Consider the following 9,665-nt stretch of genomic DNA (forward strand, 5'->3'; position numbering starts at 1 on the left):
GTGGGAATCTCAGGCCGGGAGCAGGATGGGAGCAAGTGGCAATGCTAGCTTTCTGCCTTCACTCAGCTGGTATTAGGAGTGAGGCAGAAAGCAATGCTCACCACCCAACTTAACCTAGCTGATATTAGGAATGAAGCAAGTGGCAATGCCCACCCCCTGCCTTCACCCAACTGGTATTAGGAGTGGAGTAGGTAGCAATGAAGATCACCCCACCTTAACCCAGTCAGTATTGGGAGTGGAGCAGGTGGCAATGCCCATCCTCCCACCTTAGCTCAGCTTGTATCAGCAGCAGAGCAGGTGACAATGCCCAGCCCCCGCCTTAACCCAGCTGGTATTAGGAGCAGAGCAGGTGGCAATGCCCACCCCCTGCCTTCACCCAGCTGGTATTAGGAGTGGGGCAGATGGCAATGCCCACACCCACCTTAGCACAGCAGGTATTAGGAGTAGAGTAGGTGGCAATACCCATCCCCCTACCTTAACCCAGCTGGTATTAGGAGCAGAGAAGGTGTCAATGCCCACCCCCGCCTTAACCCAGCTGGTATCAGCAGCTAAGCAGGTGACAATGCTCAGCCCCCACCTTAACCCAGCTGGTATTAGGAGCGGAGCAAGTGGCAATGCCCACCCCGTGCCTTCACCTGGCTGGGATCAGGCGCAGAGCAGGAGGCAATGCCCTTCTTCCCTTCACCCAGCCAGGATAAGGAGTGGAGCAGGTGGCAATGCCTGCCCTTTTCAACCTACTGGAGTAAGCCACTGAGCAGGCGGCAATGCCCACCCTGTCTTTACCCTGCTGGAGTCAGGTGCCAAGCATGCAGCAATGCCTTCCCCTCCTTCAATCTGCTGGAATAAGGAGCAAAGCAGGTGGCAATGCCTGCACTTCCTTCACCCAGCTAGGAACAGGAGCAGAGCAAGTAGTAAAGCCCGCTGCCCACCTTCACTTGTCAGGATCAAGCTTGTTGCAGGAGGCAATGCCTGTTCCTTCACCCAGTGGGGTGACCCCTCTCCTTCACCAGCTGGAATCAGTGGCAGAGCAGGAGCAAATGCCTGCCTGCCCTCCCCTTTCTAGAGCCCATTGTACTTTTTACCACAATGAGCTTTGTTGCTAGTATATAAATATTTTGCCTTAAATTTTTCACCAAGACAAAAAGGCAGTTCTCAAAGGGAAAGAAAGAAAAACTAGAAGAACTCTGGCAATTTGCCTCCCAAAGCTGTTTTCAAAGCATAAATTATTCTTTTCCTCATGGGCTGAGATCATGAATATATTTATATTTTATTTAACTTGTTTCTCCAAGTGGAATTTCACCGTTTCATCACGCTAAGCTGGGCTTGTACATAGAACTTCCCCTCTCAAGACTGAATCTAAACAGGAAAACATTCTTGCTATTACTCCACTGACAAAAAGGCTAAATGTAAACAAAGAAATCTTACTTAAACTAGTTGAACATTTTGCCTCTAATCCAAGGCTCTGCCTGCACTCACTTGCCAATGGAGAATTCCGAGATAATGCCCACTGATTTGCCCACTGGAAATAGCAGAATGTCATTCAGAGTAGAATTCACTGGCAAATTTGCTATTGCTTTCTCTGAAGAATAGAACAGGAATGGAATCTGATATTACCGGTTCCACTTTGAGTTCAAAATGTCCCTGTGATGTTGCCTGTTGCCCCCCCCCCAGTTGAAATAAAAGGCAGACACAAAGCTTGGGTATAAAATTGGGTCACTTTATTAATTTCAACATAAACTGTCAATACGGCAAGGGATATAACTAACTAGTGGTACAGGTCAAGCCCTGGGGTCACCCATGACCTCCGCCTTGCCCTGTCTGGGCGAGCCCCCACTGCTGCGGGGGTGAGCCATACAACGCATGGCTGGGACCCGACCAGCCAGGCAAATTGTCCCCCTCCAAGCCTGCAGCACCTTGCTGTACAGCAGAAGGGCCTTACTTGTACAGGGGAGCCACGTGGCAGTCTGCCCTCGCAACTGGCTGCCGTGGAGCCACACTAGTCGCTCCTGACAGCCCCAATTCCCCACCAATGGGGATGTGCCAAAGGGGTGTGTGTCACCATCCCACTCATTTTCCCATCCTAACCTGCCATTGCTAGGGCCAAGCTTCTGCTTAGGCCCTCGCACCTCACAGGAGGCTTATGGCCAACCTGAGCCCTTGCCATAAATCATCCAGGAATATGTCATAGCGAGCAACTGATAGATAGACCCCATCACCTCTGTAGAGGTTGGTGAATTTAGTAAGCTGGGGAGCAACCAATAATGTCCCAGCCCTCCCCAAAAGCCATTACCATCCAGGTGAATGACCAAAACAGGAAGCGGAGGACTGCACCACCCCTAGAACCATCAGGGCACTACTTGCCTGGACGCTACAAGCCTGTGTGAGCCTGTTAAGGAAGGGCCGTGCCCTGTAATTCAAGGTCAACACCCTCCAGGCGAATGACCAGTACATGTGGCGGAAGTCTGCACCTCCCCTCAAACCATCAGGCCACTACTTGCCTGGGCGCGGCAAGCCTATGTGAGCCTGTTAAGGAAGGGCTGTGCCCTGTAATTCAAGGTCAACACCCTCCAGGCAAATGACCAGTACATGTGGCGGAAGTCTGCACCTCCCCTCAAAGCATCAGGCCACTACTTGACTGGGTGCTGCAAGCCTGTGTGAGCCTGTTAAGGAAGGGCTGTGCCCTGCAATTCAAGGTCAACACCCTCCAGGCAAATGACCAGTACATGTGGCGGAAGTCTGCACCTCCCCTCAAAGCATCAGGCCACTACTTGACTGGGTGCTGCAAGCCTGTGTGAGCCTGTTAAGGAAGGGCTGTGCCCTGCAATTCAAGGTCTATACCCTCCAGGCGAATGACCAGTATGTGAGGCGGAAGTCCACACCTCCTCTCAAAGCATCAGTCCACTACTTGCCTGGGGGGTGCAAGCCTGTGTGAGCCTGTTAAGGAAGGGCTGCGCCCTGTAATTCAAGGTCAACAACCTGCTGGTGCAGGCAGAGGAGTTTGAAAAGATGGGAGTGGAAGAATCACCTGACCAGGAAGCAGCAGTCAAGAGCTGGCACTGAGGGCAGAAAGCTTCCCTTCAGTTAAGTGTTGTTGGTCTTCTGGGCAGGCTGTACTCTGGAGAGTGTTGGGGTAGCAACCGTATCCACTTCCCCACCTGCCTACTTCCTTGCGTGCCACCACTAGACTATGGAGAGTATTGTGGAAACAGGGACAGCTCCAGTTCCTATCCTTCCTCCTCCAACCTCCTTTTTCTCATCCGCCTGCTAGCATTGCCATCAGTTGGAGAGGAGCAGCAGTGTATCTGCGCACATGGTGGAGGAAGGGCATTGAGGGGTTGCAGCAGGGGTTTCTAATTGAACCTGCAGCCTTGGGCATGCTATGTTTTTTATTTCATTTTTATTTTACTTCAGCTATACTCTGCCATTCTCCCCAGGAAGAACCTAAGAAGAACTCTCCTTTGTTTTATCCTCATAACAACCCTACGAGGTAGATTAGGCTGTGAGTGTGTGACTGGTCCAAGATCACCTAGTGAGTTCCCGAGGCAGATAAGAACCTGGGATTCCCTGATCCTAGTCCAACACCCTAACCACTACACCACATTTAGGGTTGGTCAGGACTAACTATGTCTATGTGGTATCTTTCATGTGCACCTGGTTGGGTGGGTAGTTAGGGAGCTGTTCCCAAGTACGAAATATGGGTTGAAGTGTTGGTCTCCATTTTCTAGAATTATCTTTCCAGAGAACTCCGTTAAGCTGGCTTTTCTGACCTTTAGAAAAGAAATTTTCTAATTTGGGGAGGACAGGTTAATCACATTTTAATGGCTACTGTGTTTAACTGTGTTATTTATTATTGCGTACACCTTTTTCATTGCACAATAAATTTGATCTATGTAATGTTCAGAGTTCCAAATGAGGAACAAGAAAAATGAGAAGTATTTCAAACACCTTTATGTACAAAACAACTCTAACAAACTATATGTAGTGTCAACTAGTTGAACTGACTACTAGAACATCTGACATTAACACATTATAGTAATATAAGGGGACATCTTAAAAGTGTAAGTTCTATCACTGCAATCTAAGTCACTATCTAAGGCTGAAGAATTTTACATGCTGGCTCTGTGTTTATTTGCTGTGTTTTATATCTGCTTTATTGGTTGTCAACCAATCTGTAACTGATTTTTAAAATCATTTTATGTCTCAAGGATCCTCCAATGCCCAAAGTAGGGCAAGAACAAAGATTTGGCCTTGATAGTCCTAAGTTTAATTGCAGTTTTCATCATGCAGCACATTTTAATTGATTATATAGTAATGGCAAAAAATTGATATATTTATCTATATCTCCCCTGCTGTCTTTTCCTATGTGTGTCTCATTTCCAGTCAAAGTCTAAACAGTTGCAACATTTTAGAAATGGCCAATACACCCTCTTTCATCATTGCCACTCTTTTGGTTTTTGGTTTTTAAAAACTTTGCCTGTGCTCATATATAAGGTTGCATTGATTTCATGAATTCTCTCCTCAAAACTTGGTAAAGACCCCCCTCGAGGTGCGGGTACATAGTACCAGTGAGTACTGCCATAATAGAGCATTGGTTTTATTCTGGTTGCCCTTCTATATTTCCCATGTCCCATCCACTCTATTGAGAGACAGCCTTGGGGGAGAAAACAGCCCAAACACCTTTTCCCTTCACTTTCTTCCTCCATTACTACCTCCCATGTCTCAGTGGAACAAAGTCAGGCAATGGTGTCATGGGGGGGGAGGTGATGGGAGGGCTGTCATGGGCACTGCAGCAGAAGATACACCCAGAAGTGGTAGCACCACTTCATACTGCCAGCCCCGAATGGATGGTGTTGTTTACATGTTCCACGACGGCAACAGATCTAACAACATAGATATTACCTTTAAGTGTAATATTGCACTGGATTAATACAAATATCTAGGGCCAGATGGTGTGCACCCAAGAGTTCTCAAAGAACTTTCTAGAGAACTTGCAGAGCCTCCGTTCATCATCTTCAAGGACTCCTAGAGGACTGGGGATGTGCCACAAGAATGGAGAAGAATGAATGTTATCCCAATCTTTAAGAAAAGGAAGAAGGATGACCCGGCAAGCTACAGGCCAGTCAGACTGACTTTTGTTGCTGAGAAGATATTAGAGTAGATTTTAAAGGTATCGATCTGTAAGCATCTGAAGGACTGCTTAGTGATCCGGGGAGGTCAACATGGTTTTGTCCCGAACTTATCTTGTCAGACCAACCTGGCTTCCTTCTTTGATCAAGTGACGAACTTTCTGGATCATGGGAACTCTGTTGACGTGATTTACCTGGATTTCTGTAAAGCTTTTGAAAAGGTCCCTCATGACATTCTAATAGGTAAATTGGAAGACTGCGGACTGGACTATAGGTCAGTTTCGTGGATAGGGAACTGGTTAGAGGACCGCACTCAAAGAGTGGTGGTCAATGGCATGTCATCAGATTGGAGGAAGGTGTCCAGTGGGGTGCCGCAGGGCTCGGTTTTGGACCCGGTACTTTTCAATATTTTTATCAATGATCTGAATGAAGGAGTGGAAGGGCTGCTCATTAAATTTGCTGATGATACCAAATTGGGAGGAGTGGCAAGCATCCAAGAAGATAGAATTAAAATTCAACAAGACCTAAATACTCTGGAGAAGTGGGCAGTTGTGAACAGGATGCAATTCAACATAGATGTGCACAGTACTTAAGTAAGTATACAGTACTTGTGGCATCTGGGCCACAAAAATGTGAAGCACAAATACAGGATGGGCGATACGCTTCTGGGTAGTAGTGTATGCAAAAAAGATCTTGGAGTAAGAGTGGACTGTAAACTAAATATGAGCAGTCAGTGTGATGTGGTGGCAAAAACGGCAAACTCCGTCTTGGGTTGTATCAAAAGGGCCATTGCATCAAAATTGCAGGAGGTCATAGCCCCTCGCTATACTGCCTTGGTCAGGCCACATCTGAAGTACTGTGTGCAGTTCTGGAGGCCTCACTTCAAAAAAGATGTGGACAAAATTGAGAGGGTGCAGAGGAGAGCAACAAGGATGATCAGGGGTCTGGAGACTGAGCCCTAGGAGGAAAGGCTGAGGCCCGTGGGGATGTTTAGTTTTGAGAAAAGGAGATTGAGGGGGGACATGATTGCTCTCTTTAAGTATTTGAAAGGCTATCATTTGGAGGAGGGCAAGAAGCTGTTCCAGTTGGCAGGAGAGGATAGGACTCGAAGCAATGGCCTTAAATTACATGCAGAAAGGTACTGGCTGGATATTAGGAAAAACTTTTTCATGGTCAGAGTAGTTGAAAGGTGGAATCAGCTGCCTAGGGAGATGGTGAGGTCCCTTTCACAGGACGTTTTCAAGAAGAGGCTGGATGAATATTTGTCAGAGATGCTTTAGGCTCATCCTGCATTGGGCAGTGTGTTGGACTAGAAGGCCTGTGTGGCCCCTTCCAACTCTGTGATTCTGTGAGTGTACATGTGTACAATTTCACACTTGGTTTCAGGCCTCAGTCTTTCGCCTTACCTTCAGGTGACCTAGTGAACTTTTACAAAAGATTTGTGGGACAGTTTTATGCCAGTCTGGAACTGCTCCTAGCTGCCCCCACCCCAAGTGACATGATATGGTGGGTGCAGCCAGCTGTGATAGGCAGGAAACACATTTTATAGTACAGGAGCATTTCCAGGTAGTGTTGATGGTCTACCTATGCTAATTCAGCTCAGAAAATTATATCCTAGTGGGTAGGGTGTCCAATCCATGTGTCATGTATATGCAATACATGCCATGAGTATGTTGTGTGTGGCCGTTAATCCTCTGACACTATGGAGAGTTCTGAATACTTTTTCCATGCCTGTTATTTGGAAGTTCAGTGTGTTATCTCTGCTTTGAAGTTAAACACTCTCCCAGCGAAGCAGAATACTTTCTCTTTGGAAGTGATTGGGCTTGAGACCGGCTGCACCTAGCACAAATGAGGCTTCTCCTGGGAACAGGGATGATGTCATGCTTGCTCTGTAGATGTAGCCTAAACTGTGATTTTTTGTCTCTGGCATTTGTGCCAGAATTTCAATGGGCTTCTAACCTGCGGTGGGACATTATTCTATATCTAACCATTCTTTCCCTTAACACGTCACTTCTGTCAATTCCACTGTCTGAGCACCTTGAACCTGATAGATCTCTAATAAAAGTTACTTCTACCAAATCACCTGTGTGATTCCTGTGGAGAACGTGGGGGATTTACTTGCCAAGGACTGACACCATGCCTGGCAACCAGTGAGAGTTTGGAGGAGGTAGAAACATGGGTGGTAGACCGCATCATGCATGCTAGTATGTTACTAATGGGAAAACCTGGAAATGACATCATATCACTCTAGGAATCCCCAAACATTCTATGGTAAACTATAGAGTTTCTGGTGATTCCAAGAACTATGTAACATTGCATCCCAGTGATGCTACGCCACTCACAACACTAGTATGTGTTTTTTTTTTAAAAAAAAAAAACCTTCTCCCATTGCTTCTCAAAAGAGCTGTGGGCAACAGGAGTTGATGGCAAGATGACTCCTGCCATAGAGGGAAGCATAGCTAGCATAGTAGTGGAATAAGGATCCTCTGTCCCAAGCTACTGCTCCCTCCATTCACCAGGCTGGTGAGGGTGGAAATTGAGGCAGGGGTGGAAATAAAGCAACTTGCCTGCTGGTGGTGGCCTTTGCTGGTGACATGGTCATGTGGCTGGTGATGGAATGGCTTCATTCCCTTTGCACATGGCAATGACATCATCATATTAGCGGTGAAGCCATTGTTTGGGTACAGAAACAACAGTTTTTGCCATCAAACCAGCACAATTCTGATGTACCACTGATGTGATGACATCATATCCAGAAGTGATGTCATTATAACACCAGCAATATGGCAATTGGTACAATCCTAAACAAAGTTACTCTAGTGGATTTCAATGGGCTTAGACTGGAGTAGCTCTGCTGGGGATTGCATTGAACATCACCTACAAGGGCCTGTGATCCTGTCCTCATAGTTGTCCCTGCCCCACACCATGTCATGAGTCAGCCTCAACTGGCCACCTTACCTCTTGTCCCAGAGTCCTCCTCAGAGGACAAGCAGGAAGAGCCAGCAGGGGCTACTCTAGAGCCAGAGCCAGCCATGGAAGAGCCAGCAGGATCTACTCTGGAGCCAGAGCCAGCCATGGAAGAGCCAGCAGGATCTACTCTGGAGCCAGAGCCAGCCATGACAGCTGCTTCTCCAGAGGAAACTCAGCAGGAGCAGCCAGAAACCTCTGCAGAGGCTGTTGGAAACAAAGACTCCCCCAGAGCAAAAGAGAAACTTGAGCTCCCTGGGCCAGCTGAGAAGAGGAAAAATAAAGCAAAGGCAGCTCTGTTGGAGAGGAGAAAAAGTGCTCATTTCCAGGCACAACACCGGCTGGGGCTATCAGGCAAAGAAACAACACCTGCTCCTCGTTAGGACAGTATAAGAGAGAGAAGCTGAAGAAGCCAAGTGTGGAAGCAACTCAGCTTACCACTCCCTGCAACTAGAGCTCTGCGCCTGGAAGCGCCTGCCCGTGCCCGTGCCCGTGCCCGTGCCCGTGCCCGTGCCCGTGCCCGTGCCCGTGCCCGTGCCCGTGCCCGTGCCCGTGCCCGTGCCCGTGCCCGTGCCCGTGCCCGTGCCCGTGCCCGTGCCCGTGCCCGTGCCCCTGCCCCTGCCCCTGCCCCTGCCCCTGCCCCTGCCCCTGCCCCTGCCCCTGCCCCTGCCCCTGCCCCTGCCCCTGCCCCTGCCCCTGCCCCTGCCCCTGCCCGTGCCCCTGCCCGTGCCCCTGCCCGTGCCTTGTGCCCTGCTCTGCTTCATGATTTATCAGACTCTGACCTCAGTCTGCCTTCTGACTTCCCTTCTGCCTGCTCCTCTCTCTGACTGATGTATCGGCTCTGACACTTAGCCTGACTTCTGGACTCTCATTCGCCTGTTCCTTGGCTACTGACTTCCTGGCAACTAACCTTGGCGTGGCTTGTGTACTCTCAGCAACTGCATCTCACTGGGACCATCTGCATTACCAGTGAGCCACCTGCCTGTCATGGCCAGCCCTGAGTGCGACACAGCATTTGCTAGTGGCAACCTGGCAATTCTGTACTTTTCTTGTCATTAAAGTCCTAAAAAGTCTTTTCTTCCTCAACACAGCACCTCAAGTTTACAATGTCCTTAGAACCAACAGAAGCGAGAGTATCTGTGTCGATGCCTCACTCTCAGCCTTTATTCCCGCATTACAACAGATCCAGATTGTGAGCTTATACAGATCTTTGAGAGACTTATGCCACAGCCATCTCCAGTATTCCAAAGCAAGCAATCTTCTAATCAATATCTTAGTTGACTCTCAGGACTCCTTATATTTTTTTTCTTTCCATGCCTTACTGAGAACACAAAAATAATACATGTCAGTTGAAGAGGGCTTTGAAACACAATACTTTTCTCTTTGATCCACCTTTCAGTTTACAGCTGTGTTCACATTTTTCAAGTGTGAACCATTTCTGGAGGTTCTGTACTAATTTGTTTCTCCTTAGTAACAAAGTCCCCCTACCCAATGTGAAGAGCAAGCTGCACATCTTATAACTTGAGATGCATATGACATCCAGTGTGGTGCAGAGGTTACAGTGTCAAACTA

This window comes from Eublepharis macularius, chromosome 15 (assembly GCF_028583425.1).
Source record: "Eublepharis macularius isolate TG4126 chromosome 15, MPM_Emac_v1.0, whole genome shotgun sequence".
Taxonomy (NCBI): domain Eukaryota; kingdom Metazoa; phylum Chordata; class Lepidosauria; order Squamata; family Eublepharidae; genus Eublepharis; species Eublepharis macularius.